The sequence below is a fragment of the Mastigoproctus giganteus genome, chromosome 12 (assembly GCF_048544385.1).
Source record: "Mastigoproctus giganteus isolate SK-2022 chromosome 12, ASM4854438v1, whole genome shotgun sequence".
In the NCBI taxonomy this organism is placed as follows: Eukaryota; Metazoa; Arthropoda; class Arachnida; order Uropygi; family Thelyphonidae; genus Mastigoproctus; species Mastigoproctus giganteus.
Window position 1 is genome coordinate 116,839,117 of NC_143586.1, and position 15,047 is coordinate 116,854,163.

At 39.2% G+C, this 15,047-nt stretch overlaps 1 protein-coding gene across 1 annotated transcript in view; it reads left to right on the top strand.

Annotated features, from left to right (window-relative positions):
* The window catches only part of LOC150077356 (xylosyl- and glucuronyltransferase LARGE1-like), a 1,505,345-nt gene that overhangs the window by 1,464,565 nt on the left and 25,733 nt on the right, over positions 1-15,047 (top strand). The gene's annotated exons all lie outside the window — the stretch shown is intronic.

A 15,047-nucleotide genomic window follows, 5' to 3' on the forward strand; every position in this document is an offset into this window, starting at 1 on the left:
ACTGTTCTGCTGAATTAATTTCTATAATTCCTGCTCTCTCTTTCAAAACAGTCCGAACACGTGCCGCCACCAGCCAACATCGATTTACTTCAAACTCACAGAACCAACTTTTCATCTTCCTTGTTTATTCATTCAACTGCCGTTTTCTGGAACAACCTTCCTTCATTAGTATTTCCTGAAAATACAGTCTACAGAAGTTCAATTCCAATGTCAACAAATATCTTCTTTCGTCTTCTCAACTCCCAACCCAAGTAGGGTACTAAGTACTATAGGTTCGAACAACTCTAGTGTTTGGGGTTTACATAAAAAAAAAATAAATAAAAAGTATAGTTAATAAATTTGATGAGCTTCAAGTGTTAGTCAAGACATCAAAGGCAGAAGGTGTTAGAATGTCAGAGACAGGGTGTCACACAGAGAAGCATTGCAGAACTTGAATTTGGGGAGTATAATGTGTACAGAAAGGATAGACAGTACAGGAAGGGAGGAGGGGTTATGCTGTTAGTTAAGAAACACACAAAATCTAAGAAAGTGCATCCAATTGATGTTGGTGTGACATAAGAACTGGGAAAGTAAAAATGAGAGTAGGTGTGTGTTATACGCATAATGAATCTGATGTGTATAATGAGCAATTGTGCAGAGAAATAGAGTGGGCCAGTAAATTAGAGTGTCTTCTAATGGTGGATTTTAATTTCCCGGATATTGACTGGAATTTGTGTGTTGGTCACTCACATTTGTGGATTTATTGGATGATTGTTTTCTACAGCAGCATGTTCGGGAGGCAATTACAGGAAGTAATACTCTTGATCTGATTATCAGTAATGATTTTTCATGCATCAGGAATCTGCAGATAAAGGAACCACTAGGTGACAGTGATCACAGCGTGCTGAAGTGGGATTTACGCAAAGAGGTAACTACCATCAGGGGATGGTAGTTACCTCTTAAAAAAACCCTTTCCTTTACCTGTAAAGGAAAGGGTTTTTGCTTTCATGAAGATGACTATGCTGGTCTTAGATAGTATTTAAATTCTATACGGTGGGACCAACTGATGATGTTCACAATGGGAAGCATTCAAAGGTTTAATCTTGGAAGATACTAAGCTTTTCATACCAACAAAGAAATATTGTTCAAGATTTAGGCCTAATGGAGGTCAGGTGAACTAGTTAGACATGTGACAGAGAAGAAAAATGCATGGGATACATATAAGTTAACATGTAACACAGAAGCCTATGATAGATATAAGCTGGTCTATAATCAAGTTACATAGGAGGTTAAGCAGGCGAAGGCAGATTACGAGAAATCTTTGGCAAAGGATGCAAAGAAAAACAGCAAAGAGTTCTTTACTTATGTAAACTCTAGAAGGAAGGGGATGAATCAGATCGGTTCACTCGATATTGATGGTTCAACTGTTGATGATGTTGCTCAGGTAGCTAACAAACTAAATGAATATTTTGCATCGATATTCACACATGAAGAGTTATTCAGGGAGGGGAATGCCAGAGGTGTATTCAACTCTGGCAGTAAGCTAGATAATCTTGTAATAACTGAGAGAAAAGTGGAGTTAAAATTGCTGAAAATAAACACAAGAAAGGCACCTGGAGTGGATGGAATCTATCCAATTATATTTAAGGAGGTAGCAAAACAAGTAAGCAAACCCTTAGCCATAATTATTAGAGCTTCCCTCAGCTCCAGGGAGGTAACCGTGGACTGCAGATGTGCAGATGTGACCCCAATCCACAAAGGAGGATCAAAGGGAGACACAGGTAATTACACACCTGTTGGTTTAACTTCTGTTCCAGGGAAATTAATGGAGGCACTGGTTAAAGAAGCATTGCAGGATCATCTGGACAAAACTTCATTTATAGCTCAGACACAGCATTAGCATTAGTAGAGGCATTTGATGCAAGAAAGCAAGCTTATGCAGCATCAGCCAAAAAAAAAAAAAAAAACACTTCCACTTCACTCTTCTGTTCATTCAAAGTACCTGTCCAGGTGAGCCTTAAACTTATTTAGGCTATCAACTTCCACGACAAGGGATGGAAGTCTGTTCCACCAACCAACCACCCGCTGGCTAAAGGCAAATTTCCGCATGTCTATCCTACATCTGTCTTTCCTCAATTTGAATTTATGCCCTCTCAGGTGATTATTCTGAGCGAGAGGAAGAATCCCATCAGCATTGAGCATGCTCAAACCATTCAAGGCTTTATACACCTCTATCAGATCACCTCGCTGGTGCCTAGTCTCTAGACACTGTAATTTGCAAAACTTAAACCTTTCTTCGTAAGAGCACCCCTTTGTTCCATTCACTAATCTTGTTGCCCTTCTCTGTACTCGTTCCAGCAGCTCTACATCCTTCTTGAAATGAGGTCTCCAGACCTGTATACAGTACTCTAGGTGTGGCCTGACCATTGCCTTATACAAGGGAATAATCTCCTCCTTATCCCTGCAAGAAAAATTCCTATATATCATTGACATGAGCTACTCTTGCCGCCGGTCTGCACTTTTCAGTGAACTTCATATCTGCCTGCACAACCACCACCAGGTCCCTTCCATTCTCTACCACTGTCAGTGTAGTACCACAGAGTTGATACGTTGCTCTGGAGTTGCTGTTTCCCATGTGTAGTACTTTACATTTGTCAATGTTAAACTTCATTTGCCACCTCTCAGCCCACCTGCTCAACCTTTCCAGATCCTGTTGCAGCAGCATAGTGTCAGTAGTGTCCTTGACAACCCTGCCTACCTTTGTATCATCTGCAAACTTCGACATTAAGCTTGATATACCCTCATCAATATCATTTATGAATACAGAAAACAATAATGGACCCAACGCTGAGCCCTGAGAGACTCCACTAATAACATTAGTCCACGACGAGCAGTGTCCATTGATTACCACTCTCTGTCTTCTCCCCCTCAGCCACCCCTTTCTCCACAGCAGCAATTTGCCTCCAATGCAACACTGCTCGAATTTGTGCAGCAGTCTTCCATGTGCACACTATCAAAAGCCTTTCTAAAATCCAAGTATATAATATCAAAGTTATTCCCTCCATCCAGTTCCTTTCTGACTGCATCATCGTATTCAATTAAATTGGTCAGGCAAGACTCCCCCTTAACAAAACCATGCTGTGTCCGAGCTATAGCTGAAGTCTTGTCTAAATGATCCTGCAGTGCTTCTTTAACTAGTGCCTCCATTAATTTTCCTGGAACAGAAGTTAAACTCACAGGTCTATAATTACTTGTGTCAGCCTTAGATCCTGCTTTGTGAATTGGGGTGACATTTGCACAACTCCAGTCTGTGGGTACCTCTCCTGAGTCCAAGGAAGCTCTCATAATTATGGCTAAGTGTTTGCTTACTTCCTTTGCTGCCTCCTTTATTATAAATGGATAGATCCCATCCACCCTGGGTGCCTTTCTTGTGTTTATCTTCAACAATTTCTACTCCACTTTTCTCTCAGTTATTACAATATTCTCTAGCTTACTGCTAGAGTTGAATATACCTCTGGCTTTCCCCTCGCTAAATAACTCCTTCTGTGTGAATGTTGATGCAAAATATTCATTTAGTTTGTTAGCTACCTTAGCAGGATCATCAACAGTTGACCCATCGATATCAAGTGGACCAATCTGATTCATCCCCTTCCTCCTAGAGTTTACATAAGTAAAGAACTCTTTGCTGTTTTTTTCTTTGCATCTCTTGCCAAAGATTTCTCGTAATCTGCCTTCGCCTGCCTAACCTCCTTTGTAACTTGGTTACAGATCAACTTGTATCTATCATAGGCTTCTGTGTCGTGTGTTAATTTGTATGTATCCCATGCATGTTTCTTCTCTGCCATATGCCTCATCAGTTCATCTGACATCCATTTAGGCCTAAAACTTGAACAATATTTCTTAGTTGGTATGTATAGCCTCGTAGCTTCCAAGATAAGTTCTTTGAATGCTTCCCATTTTGCATTTGCTGTTAGTAACATCCTCAGTCGGCCCCACTGTATAGAATTTAAATACTGTCTCAGTCCATCGTATTCGCCTTTACGAAAGCAATAACCCTTCCCTTTACCCCTAATGGTAGTTACCTCTTTGAGTAAATTCCACTTCAGCACAATGTGATCACTGCCACCTAATGGTTCATTTATCTGCAGATTCTTAATGCATGAAGAATGACTGCTGATAATCAAATCAAGAGTATTCTTCCCTCTAGTTGCCTCCTGAACATGCTGATGTAGAAAACAATCATCCAATAAATCCACAAAAGCCTTGCTAGTGTGTGGGTGACCAGCCCCCAAATTCCAGTCAATATCTGGGAAATTAAAATCTCCCATTATAAGACTCTCTGATTTACTGGCCCACTCTATTTCCCTGTACAGTATCTTGTTATACTCATCAGAGTCATTAGGCCTATAGCACACTCTGATTGGATTCTATGATGTAGTCACAAAGGAACTGGATTCAAAGAATAACTTTGATATCATATATTTGGATCTTAGAAAAGCCTTTCTTACTGTTTCACATGGAAGACTGCTACACAAATTGGAGCAGTGTGGCATTGGAGGCAAATTGCTGCTATGGATAAAGGGATGGTTGAGTGGGAGAAGACGAGAGTGGTAATCAATGGACAATGCTCTTTGTAGACTAATGTTATTAGTTTAGTCCCTCAGGGTTCAGTATTGGATCCATTGTTTTCTGTATTTATGAATGATATTGATGATGGTATATCAGGCTTAATGTCCAAGTTTGCAGACAATATGAAGGTTGGCAGGGTTGTTAATGACACTAATGACAGTACACTGCTGCAACAGGATCTAGAAAAGTTGACCAGATGGGCTGAGAAGTGGCAAATGAAGTTTAACATTGACAAATGTAAAGTACTACATATGGGAAGCAGTAATCCCAGAGTAACGTATCAACTCTGTGGTACCACACTGACAGTGGTATAGAATGAAAAGGACCTGGGGGTAATTGTGTAGGAAGATATGAAGTTTTGTGAGCAGTGCAGACGGTCTGCAAGAGTAGCTTGGTGTCACAGGAATTTTTATAGCAGGGATAAGGAGATGATTATTCTCCTTGATTAAGGAGATGATTATTAAGGAGATGATGTATTAGCCAACGGTCAGATGACACCTTGAGTACTGTATACAGGTCAGGAGGCTTCATTTTAAGAAGGATGTAGAGCTGTTGTAACGAATACAGAGAAGGGCAACAAGATTAATGAATGGAACAAAGGGTTTGTCTTAAGAAGAAAGGCTTAAATTTTGCAAATTACAGTGTCTGGATGTTGTTTGTTTGTTATTTGGTTTTTAGGAGCATTAGCAACTAAGGCTATATTGCACCGGGATATGCAGAGGTCATTCCCTGACCTTTCCACATCCTTCCTATTTTGTGGTGATAGGCTCGATCCCCGGTCTAATCAAGAAACGTGTGCTACACACCGCTGCGCCTTCCCACCTGGCTATGGAGGCGCCTCAGTGTCTGGAGACTAGGCACCTGTGAGGTGATCTGATTAAGGTGTATAAAGCCTTGAATGGCTTGAGCATGAACAATGCTGATGGGATTGCTCAGAATAATCGCCTGAGAGGGCATAAATTCAAATTGAGAAAAGACGATGGTAAGATAGATGTGTGGAAGTTTGCCTTTAGCCAGCGGGTCGTTGATTGCTGAAACAAACTTTTCTGCCGTTGTAGAAGTTGATAGCTTAAATAGATTCAAGGTAGAACTTGACAAACAGTTTGAGGGAGTGGATGGGTGAAATAAAGGTTTTTTTTTTTTTTTTTTTTTGGCTGATGCTATATAAGCTTGCTTTCTTGCATCATATGCCTTTGCTAATGTTGATGCTGAACATTGCAAAGAAGAAAAAAAAGGTAAAGACTTCTTTACTTATGTAAACTCTAGAAGAACGGGGATTGAATCAGATTGGTTCACTTGATATTGATGGTTCGATTGTTGAATCACCTGCTGAGGTAGCTGACAAACTAAATGAATATTTTACATCTACAATCACACATACGGAGTTATTCAAGAAGTAAAATGCCATAAATTTATCAAACTGTAACAGGGTGCTTAATGATTTTGTAATAACTGAGAGCAAAATGGAATAGAAATTGTTGAAGTTAACATAAGAAAGTCACCTGTGGTGATGGGATCTATCCAATTGTATTAACGGAGACAGCAAAGGAAGTAAGCAAACCCTTACCCATAATTATGAGAGCATCCTTGTTCTCAGGAGAAGACCCCACCCACTGAAGATATGCAAATGTATCCCTAATTCACAAAGGAGGAGGAGGAGATAAGTGTGACACAATTAAATACAGACCAGTTAGTTTAACTTATTTTCGGTGGAAAATAATGGAGTCACTGGTTAAAGATGCATTGCATTGCATTGTCATCTAGACAAATCTGCAGTAATAATTGAAACAGCATAGTTTGTTAAGGGAAAGTCTTGTCTGACAAATTTGTGTGAATACTATGATGTGGTTACAAAGGAATTGGATGCAAAAAATTATTTTTATGTCATATACTTGGAATTTAGGAAAGCTTTTGATACTGTGAAAAGGAAAATTACTCTGCAAATTAGAGCATTATATCATTAAGGACAGGTTGCTACAATGGATAAAAGGATGGTTTAGTGGGAGAATACAGAGAGTGGTAATCAGTTGTCACTGCTCTTCATGACTGTTGTTATTAGTGGAGTCTCCCAGGTTCAGTGTTGAGTACATTGTTGTTTTCTGTGTATATCAATGATATTGATGAAGGTTTATCAGAGTTAATGTGTAAGTTTTCAGATGATATGAAAGTTGGCAAGGGTGTTAACAGTGGTAAAGATAGTATGCCACTGCAACAGGATCTGGAAAATTTGAGCAGATAGGCTGAGAGGTGGCAACTGAAGTTTAACATTGGCAAATGTTGTTGTTGTTTGGTTTTTAGGAGCATTAGCAACTAAGGCCATATTGCTCCGGGATATGCGGTGGTCATTCCCTGACCTTTCCGCATCCTCCATATTTGGTGGTGACGGGCTCGAACCCCGGTCTAATCAAGAAGCGTGTGCTATACACTGCTGCTCCTTCCCACCTGGCTACGGAGGCGCCATTGGCAAATGTAAAGTACTGCATATGGGTAGCAGTAATCCCAGAGAAATGTATCAACTGGGTGGTACTACACTGAGGGTAGTGGAGAATGAAAAGAACTTTGGGGGTAATTGTGCAGTCAGATATGAAGTTTTCCGAGCAGTGCAGTCAGGCTGCAAGAGTAGCTCATGGTGTCTTGTCAATGATATACAAAAATTTTTCTAGCTGGGATAAGGAGATGATTCTCCCTTGTATAAGACAATGGTCAGGCCATATCTTGAGTACTATATACAGGTCTGGAGGCCTCATTTTAGGAAAGATGTAGTGCTGCTGGAATGAGTATAGAGAAAGGCTACAGGATTGGTGAGTGGAACAAAGGGTTGTTGTTACCGAGAAAGGATTAAATTCTGCAAATTGGAGCTTCTGGAGACTAAGCACCTGGGATGTAATCTTATTGAGGTGTATAAATACTTGAATGGTTTGAGCAAGCTCAGTGCTGATAGGATTCTTCCTCTTGCTCAGAATATTCACCTGAGGGGACATGAATTCAAATTGAGGAAAGACAATTGTAGAATAGATGTGCAGAAATTTTTCTTTAGCCATTGGATCGTTGAAAGTTGGAACAAACTGCCATCTGTTGTATTGGAGCTCAACAACTTCAATAAGTTCAAGGCAGATTAGACAAATATGTAGAGTGAATGGATGGGTGAAATGGGCATTGTTTTTTTTTTTTTTTTTTTTTGTGATGCTATATAAGCTTGCTTTCTTGCATCATATGCCTCTACCAATGCTAATTTCTCGTGCACTTTCCTTTCAGTTATCACAAAGTCATTTAAATCCTCTTTAGAGTTTGATAAAGTTCTGGCATCCCCTTCCCTAAAGAATTTTTCTTGTGTGAATGAAGATGCAATATATCTATTCAATTTGTGTACAACCTGATAGGGTCCTCAATAGTTAAACCATAGACATGAAGTGGTCCAATATGATTCAAACCCTTTCCTTCTACTGTTAATATATATGCATCCGATGAATTTTTCTTCTCTGTCACATGACAAAATAGTTCATCTGACATCCATTTAGGTCTAAGCCTAAACTATGGTATTAAGAATAGGAGACTGGTGGAATTACTTAACAAATACAGGTCAATAATGAAAAAAAAGCCATTAGTTAGGGCTCAATTTGAAAGTGTCTGCAATTCTGCCCAGACACGATAGGAGGCAGTATACGATGAGAACCTTGTCGGCCCTGAAGTGATTGTGTAAAGCTCAAGTGGTAGAATTTTTCTCAGCCTGGTCTGTGCTTGTTAACAGGAGAGACTGCTTCTACAGGGACGGAATACACTTAAATAGAAGGGGTTCAAGAATATTTTCTGATGCTGTTGAGGCCGAGTTAGGTGGGTTGGAAAACTGCCAGCTTGGGGGGGGGATACATGGACTAATAGATTAACAGAAGTGCTGGCAGAGGTGAAAGTGATCCTTGAACTGCTTCAATTGAAATGAGCAGCAGCCTGGAAAACAAGGTGCAGGGGATTCCTGAGACTGCCAGGATTCATTGTGAAACAAGTAAATACATGAGCTGTGTTAGGGTAGCTAAGAATAGGAACAGGTGCATGTATACATGTTTGTACACCAATTCTAGGAGTTTGGTAAATAAATTGATGAATTTGCGGTGTTGGTCAAAACTTCAAAGGTAGATTGTTGGGATCACAGAGACGTGGTGTCACACAGATATAAGGAATGCAAAACTGGAATTTGGGGAGTACAATGTGTACAGGAAGGATAGATACAATAGTAAGGGAGGAGTTGTTATGCTATTGGTTAAGAAACACATAAAATCGAAGGAAGTACAGCCAGTCAAAATGGCTGGACATTTTGCAGTGTCAAGTCAGTTTGGTGTGAGCACTGGGAAAGCAAAATTCAGAATAGGAGTGTAAATAGAAAGGGTTCAAGAATATTTTCTGATGCTGTCGAGGCAGTTAGGAGGGTTGGAAAACTGCTAGCTTGGGAGGATACATGGACTAATAGATTAACAGAAGCGCTGGCATGAAAAAGAGGTGCAAGTCATAAAGGAGGTTTTAGGCCTAATGACTCTGATGAGTATAATAAACAACTGTACAGAGAAATAGAGTGGGCCAGTAAATCAGAATGTCTTATATTCGTGGATTTTAATTTCCCCCAATATAAGACACTGATTGACTGGAATTTGTGGGTTGATCACTTACACACTAACAAGGCTTTTGTGGATTTATTGGTTGATTGTTTTATACAGCAGCATGTTCTTGAGGCAACTAGAGGGAGTAATACACTTGATCAGATTATCATTAAGAATCTTCAGAAAAAGAAACCACTAGGTGGCAGTGATCATAGTGTGCTGAAGTGGGATTTACTCAAAGAGGTAACTACCATCAGGAGTAAAGGGAAGGATTTTTGCTTTCGTAAATAAAGGTGACTTCGGTGGTCTGAAACAGTATTTAAATTCTGTACAGTGGGACCAACTGAGTATGTTACCAACAGCAAATTCAAAATGGGAGGCATTCAAAAAAGTTAATCTTGGAAGCTATTAGGCTTTTCATACCAGCTAAGAAATATTGTTCAAGATTTAGGCCTAAATGGATATCAGATGACCTAATTAGATATGTGCCAGAGAAGAAAAATGCATGGGATACATATAAATTAAAAGGTGACACAGAAGCCTATGATAGATATAAGCTGGTCTGTAACCAAGTCATAAAGGAGGTTAGGCAGGTGAAGGCAGATTACGAGAAATCTTTGGCAAAGGATGAAAAAAAAAACAGCAAAGAGTTTTTTACTTATGTAAACACTAGAAGGAAGGGAATGAATCGAATTGGTCCACTTGATATCGATGGTTCAACTGTTGATGATCCTGCCCAGGTAGCTAACAAAGTAAATGAATAATTTGCACCTACATTCATACATGGGGAGTTATTCAGGTAGGGGAATACCAGAGGTGGATTAAACTCTGGCAGTAAGCTAGATAATCTTGTAATAACTGAGAGTAAAGTGGAGGAGAAATTGTTGAAGATAAACATAAGCAACTCTCCTGGGGTGGATGGAATATATCCAGTTATATTAAAGGAGGCAGCAAAGGAAGTAAGCAACACCTTAGCCATAATTATGAGAGCTTCCCTGGACTCAGTGGAGGGACTGATGGACTGGAGATGTGCAAATGTGACCCCAATCCACAAAGGGAGACACAGTTAATTACAGACCTGTTAGTTTAATTTCTGTTCCAGGGAATGTAATAGAGGCATCATCTTGACAATACTTCAGTTATAGCTTGGACACAGCATGTTTTTTTATGGGAAAGTCTTGTGTGACCAATTTGATTGGATACTATGATGTAGACACAGAGGAACTGAATGTAAAGAATAATTTTGATATCATATATCTAGATCTTAGAAAGGCTGTTCATACTGTTGTATATGGAAGACTCCTGCACATATTGGAGCAGTGTGGCATTTGGAGGCAAGTTGCTGCTATGCATAAAGGGATGGTTGAGTGGGAGAAGACAGAGTGGTAAACAATGGACACTGCTATTCATAGACTAATGTTATTAGTGGGAGTCCCCGAGGGTTCAGTATTGGATCCATTGTTTTCTGTATTCATTAAAGATATTGATGACGGTATATCAGAGTTAATGTCCAAGTTTGGAGACGATATGAAGGTCAGCAGGGTTGTTAATGACACTATTGACAATGCACTGCTTCAACAGGATCTAGAACAGTTGAGCAGATGGGCTGAGAGAATGCAACTGAAGTTTATCATTGCCAAATGTAAAGTACTGCATATTGAGAAGCAGTAACCCCACAGTAACGTGTCAACTGTGTGGTACTACACTGACAGTGGTAGAGAATGAAAAGGACCTTTGCAAGCAAATATGAAATATTCTGAGCAGTGCAGAATGTCTAGAAGAGTAGCTTACGGTATCTTGTCTATTATATATGGGAATTTTTCCAGCAGGGCAGGGATAAGGAGGTGTTAATCCCCTTGTATAAGGCAATGGTCAGGCCACACCTTGAGTACTGTATACAGGTCTTGAAGCCTCATTTTAAGAAGGATGTAGAGCTGTTGGAATGAGTACAGAGAAGGGCAACAAGATTAGTAAATGTAACAAATGGTTACTCTTATGAAGAAAGGCTTAAGTTTTGCAAATTACAGTGTCTGGAGACTAGGCACTTGCGAGGTGATCTTATTGAGGTGTATAATGGCTTGAGAATTCTCAAAGTTGATGGGACTCTTGCTCTTGCTCAGAATAATTGCCTGAGAGAGTATAAATTCAAATTGAGGAAAGAAATTTGTATGATCAATGTGCCGAAATTTGCCTTTAACCAGTGCGTGGTGAATTGCTAGAACAATCAACCACAAACTGGGACATTGCTAACACATTAAGCACCCTGCTACAATTTGATAACCTTCTGACATTTGTGAGGTGATCTGATTGAGGTGTATAAGGCCTTGAATGGGTTGAGCACACTGAATTCTGATGGGATTCTTCCACTTGATCAGATTATGAAGCTACGGGGGTATAAATTTAAATTGAGGAAAGATAGATAGATGTGCGGAAATTTTCCTTTAGCTAGAAGGTGATTAATTGCTGGAATAAACTTTCATCTGTCATTGTGGAAGTTGATAGGTTAAATAAATTTATGGAAGAACTGGACAAACATTTAGAGGGAATTAGTGTGTAATTTTTTTTTGGCTGATGCTGCGTAAGCTCATATGCATGCTTTCTTGCATCACATGCCACTATTACTATTACTACAACTAAAAACTTCCATCTGTCATTGTAAAAGTTGATAGCTGAAAAAGATTCAAGACTGAACTAAACATTCAGAGTGAGTGGATGGGTGAAATGAGAAGGTGTGTGTTTTTTTTTGTTTTTTTTGGCTGATGCTACATAAGCTTGCTTTCTTGGATCATGTGCCTTTGCTAATGCTAAATCCTTGAACAGCATTCCTTTTTTCGTATGAAAAGTCTAGCCGTTTCTTTGATTACCTCCCTGAATACTTCCCATTTAGAATTTGCTGTTGGTAACATCAACAGTTGTTCTGACTGCACCCAATTTACAAACTGTGTGACACCTCTGTAATCGCCTTATGAAAGCAAATGCCTTTACCTTTGATAATAGTTATGTCTTTGCAGTGACCATTTTCCAGTTATTTGCAATTTGCTCTCCTTACAACCACCATTAGCCAAACCCTGCAAGAAATGGAAGTTCTCTTGAGCCAACTGGGTCAAATTTCAGCCAGCTGTCACTTTGGATGAGAAATTTATACGAACACAGTCGATAGATGAAAGCACAGATTATATCACTTCACAACTTCTACCTTCAGCTAAATGTTCAATTCCATTGTCGAATCCCCAGTCCCGACGGCACCTTAACTGTTGGTGGAATGAAGAATGCGCAAAACTTAAAAAATAAAGCATGGAATTTATTTCATAGCTCCCCAACCACAGCTAATCTTATCAATTCAGAGGCAAGCCAAGAAGAATTCCTGGATTCAGTTTGCATCTACCAAAAAATAGAAACACTAACTCCAGATTAATATTGAAGAAAATTAGGCAGATTTCCGGCAAATTTTCAACCACCCCTTCACCAATTCTTTCATGTAATGGGTAAGAACTCTCTGCTCCTGAGGACATACCAAATGCCTTGGGCAAAACCTTTCTCCAAATTTCTGCAGCATCAATTTATTCTCCGGATTTCCAAAAAATAAAGACCAGTGTCCGTTCAATACCACTCTCTGTCTTCTCTCACTGAATCATCCCTTTATCCGTAGCAGCAATTTGTCTCCAATGCCACACTGCTCCAATTTGTGCAACAGTCTTCCATGTGGAACAGTATCGAAAGCCTTTCTAAGATCGGAATATATGATATCAAAGTTATTCTTTGCATCCAGTTCCTTTGTGACTACATTATAGTATCCAATCAAATTTGTCAGACAAGACTTCCCCTTAACAAACCCATGCTGTGTCCGAGCTATAAATGAAGTCTTGTCTAGACGATCCTGCAATGCTTCCTTAACCATTGCCTCCAATTAATTTACCTGGAACACAAGTTCAACTAACAGGTCTGTAATTACCTGTGTCTCCCTTTGATCCTCCTTTGTGGATTGGGGGCACATTTGTACATCTCCAGTCCATGGGTACCTTCCCTGAGTCCAGGGAAACTTTCATAATTATGGCTAAGGGTTTGCTTACTTCCTTTGCTGCCTCCTTTAATATAACTGGATAGATCCCATCCACCCCGGGTGCATTTTGTATGTTTATCTTCAACAATTTCCCCTCCACTTTCCTCTCAGTTATTATAAAATCATCTAGCTCACTGCCAGAGTTTAATTCACCTCTGCCATTTTTCCTGAATAACTCCTCATATATGAATGTAGATGCAAAATACTCAGTTTGTTAGCTACCTGGGCAGGATCATCAGCAGTTGAACCATCGATATCCAGTTGACCAATCTGATTCATCCCCTTCCTTCTAGAATTTACATAAGTAAAGAACTCTCTGCTGTTTTTCTTTGCATCCTTTGTCAAAGATTTCTCATAATCTGCCTTTGCCTGTCTCACCTCCTCTGTGACTTGGTTACAGACCAGCTTATATCTATCACAGTCTTCCGTGTCACTCATTAATTTATATGTATCTATTGCATTTTTCATCTCTGCCACATATTTGATTAGCTCATCTGACATCTATTTACGCCTAAATCTTGAACAATATTCTTAGTTGGTATGAAAGCCTAGTAGCTTTCAAGATTAATTCATTGAATGCTTCCCATTTTGAATTTGCTGTTGGTAACATCATCAGTTGGTCCTACTGTATAGAATTTAAATACTGTATCAGACCTGACTAGTCACCTTTACAAAAGCAAAAATCCTTCCCTTAACCCCTGATGGTAGTTACCTCTTTGAGTAAATCCCTCTTCAGCACACTCTAATCACTGCCATCTAGTTGGTTCCTTTATCTTCAGACCCTTAATGCATGAAGTATCACTATTGATAATCGTTAACATTAACAACTCCCTCTAGTTGCCTCCTGAACATGCTGCTGTAGAAAACAATCATGCAATAAATCCCCAAAAGCCTTGTTAGTGTGTGAGTGACCAATCCACAAATTCCAGTCAATATCTGGGAAATGAAAATCCCCATTATAAGACTCTTTGATTTACAGGCCCACTCTATTTCCCTGTACAGTTGTTTATTATACTAATCGAAGTCATTAGGCCTATAACACACTCCCACTCTCAACTTGGTTTTTCCATTTCTTATGTCACACCAAACTGACTCGACACTCCACTGTCCAGCCATGTCGACTGGCTGTACTTCCTTGGATTTTTTAGTGTTTCTTAACTAATTGCAGAACCCCTCCTCCCTTCCTATCCTGTCTATCCTTCCTGTACACATTGTACTCCCCAAATTCCATTTCTGCATTCCTTATATCTGTGTGACACCGTGTCTCTGATATCCCAACAATATCTGCCTTTGTTGTTTTGATCAACACCTCAAATTCAACAAATTTATTTACCAAACTCCTAGCAAAAATTTGGCCATAGTAGCCAGTGAGCCATTAAACCCCCAGTCCAAAAACAACAACAATATTGATATTCATCTGAAGAGGGACACTGATACATGCTGTAACTTACGTGCATACTAAGCATTTTTGAATTGAATTTGCTGTCAGCCTTTTTATCTTCACTTGTGTACAGTGAAATATTTATTTTTATTGCTAACAATATGCACTAATTCTACATATTCTGCTCATTTTTAAGAAATGAATGATAATGAATCCACGTTGAATATAAAAGTCAGCAAATGTGTACTCTTTTTTATTTTTTTTTTTAATTTAGTAATGTGTTGATTTAAAATAACATTAAAAGAGCAATTTGTTGAAAATTAAGCAGATGTGAAAAAAATTTCACTGCACTTTTAATACAAAAGCTACAGTGATTATAATTGTTTTCCTGTGGACGATTGGAGTCATA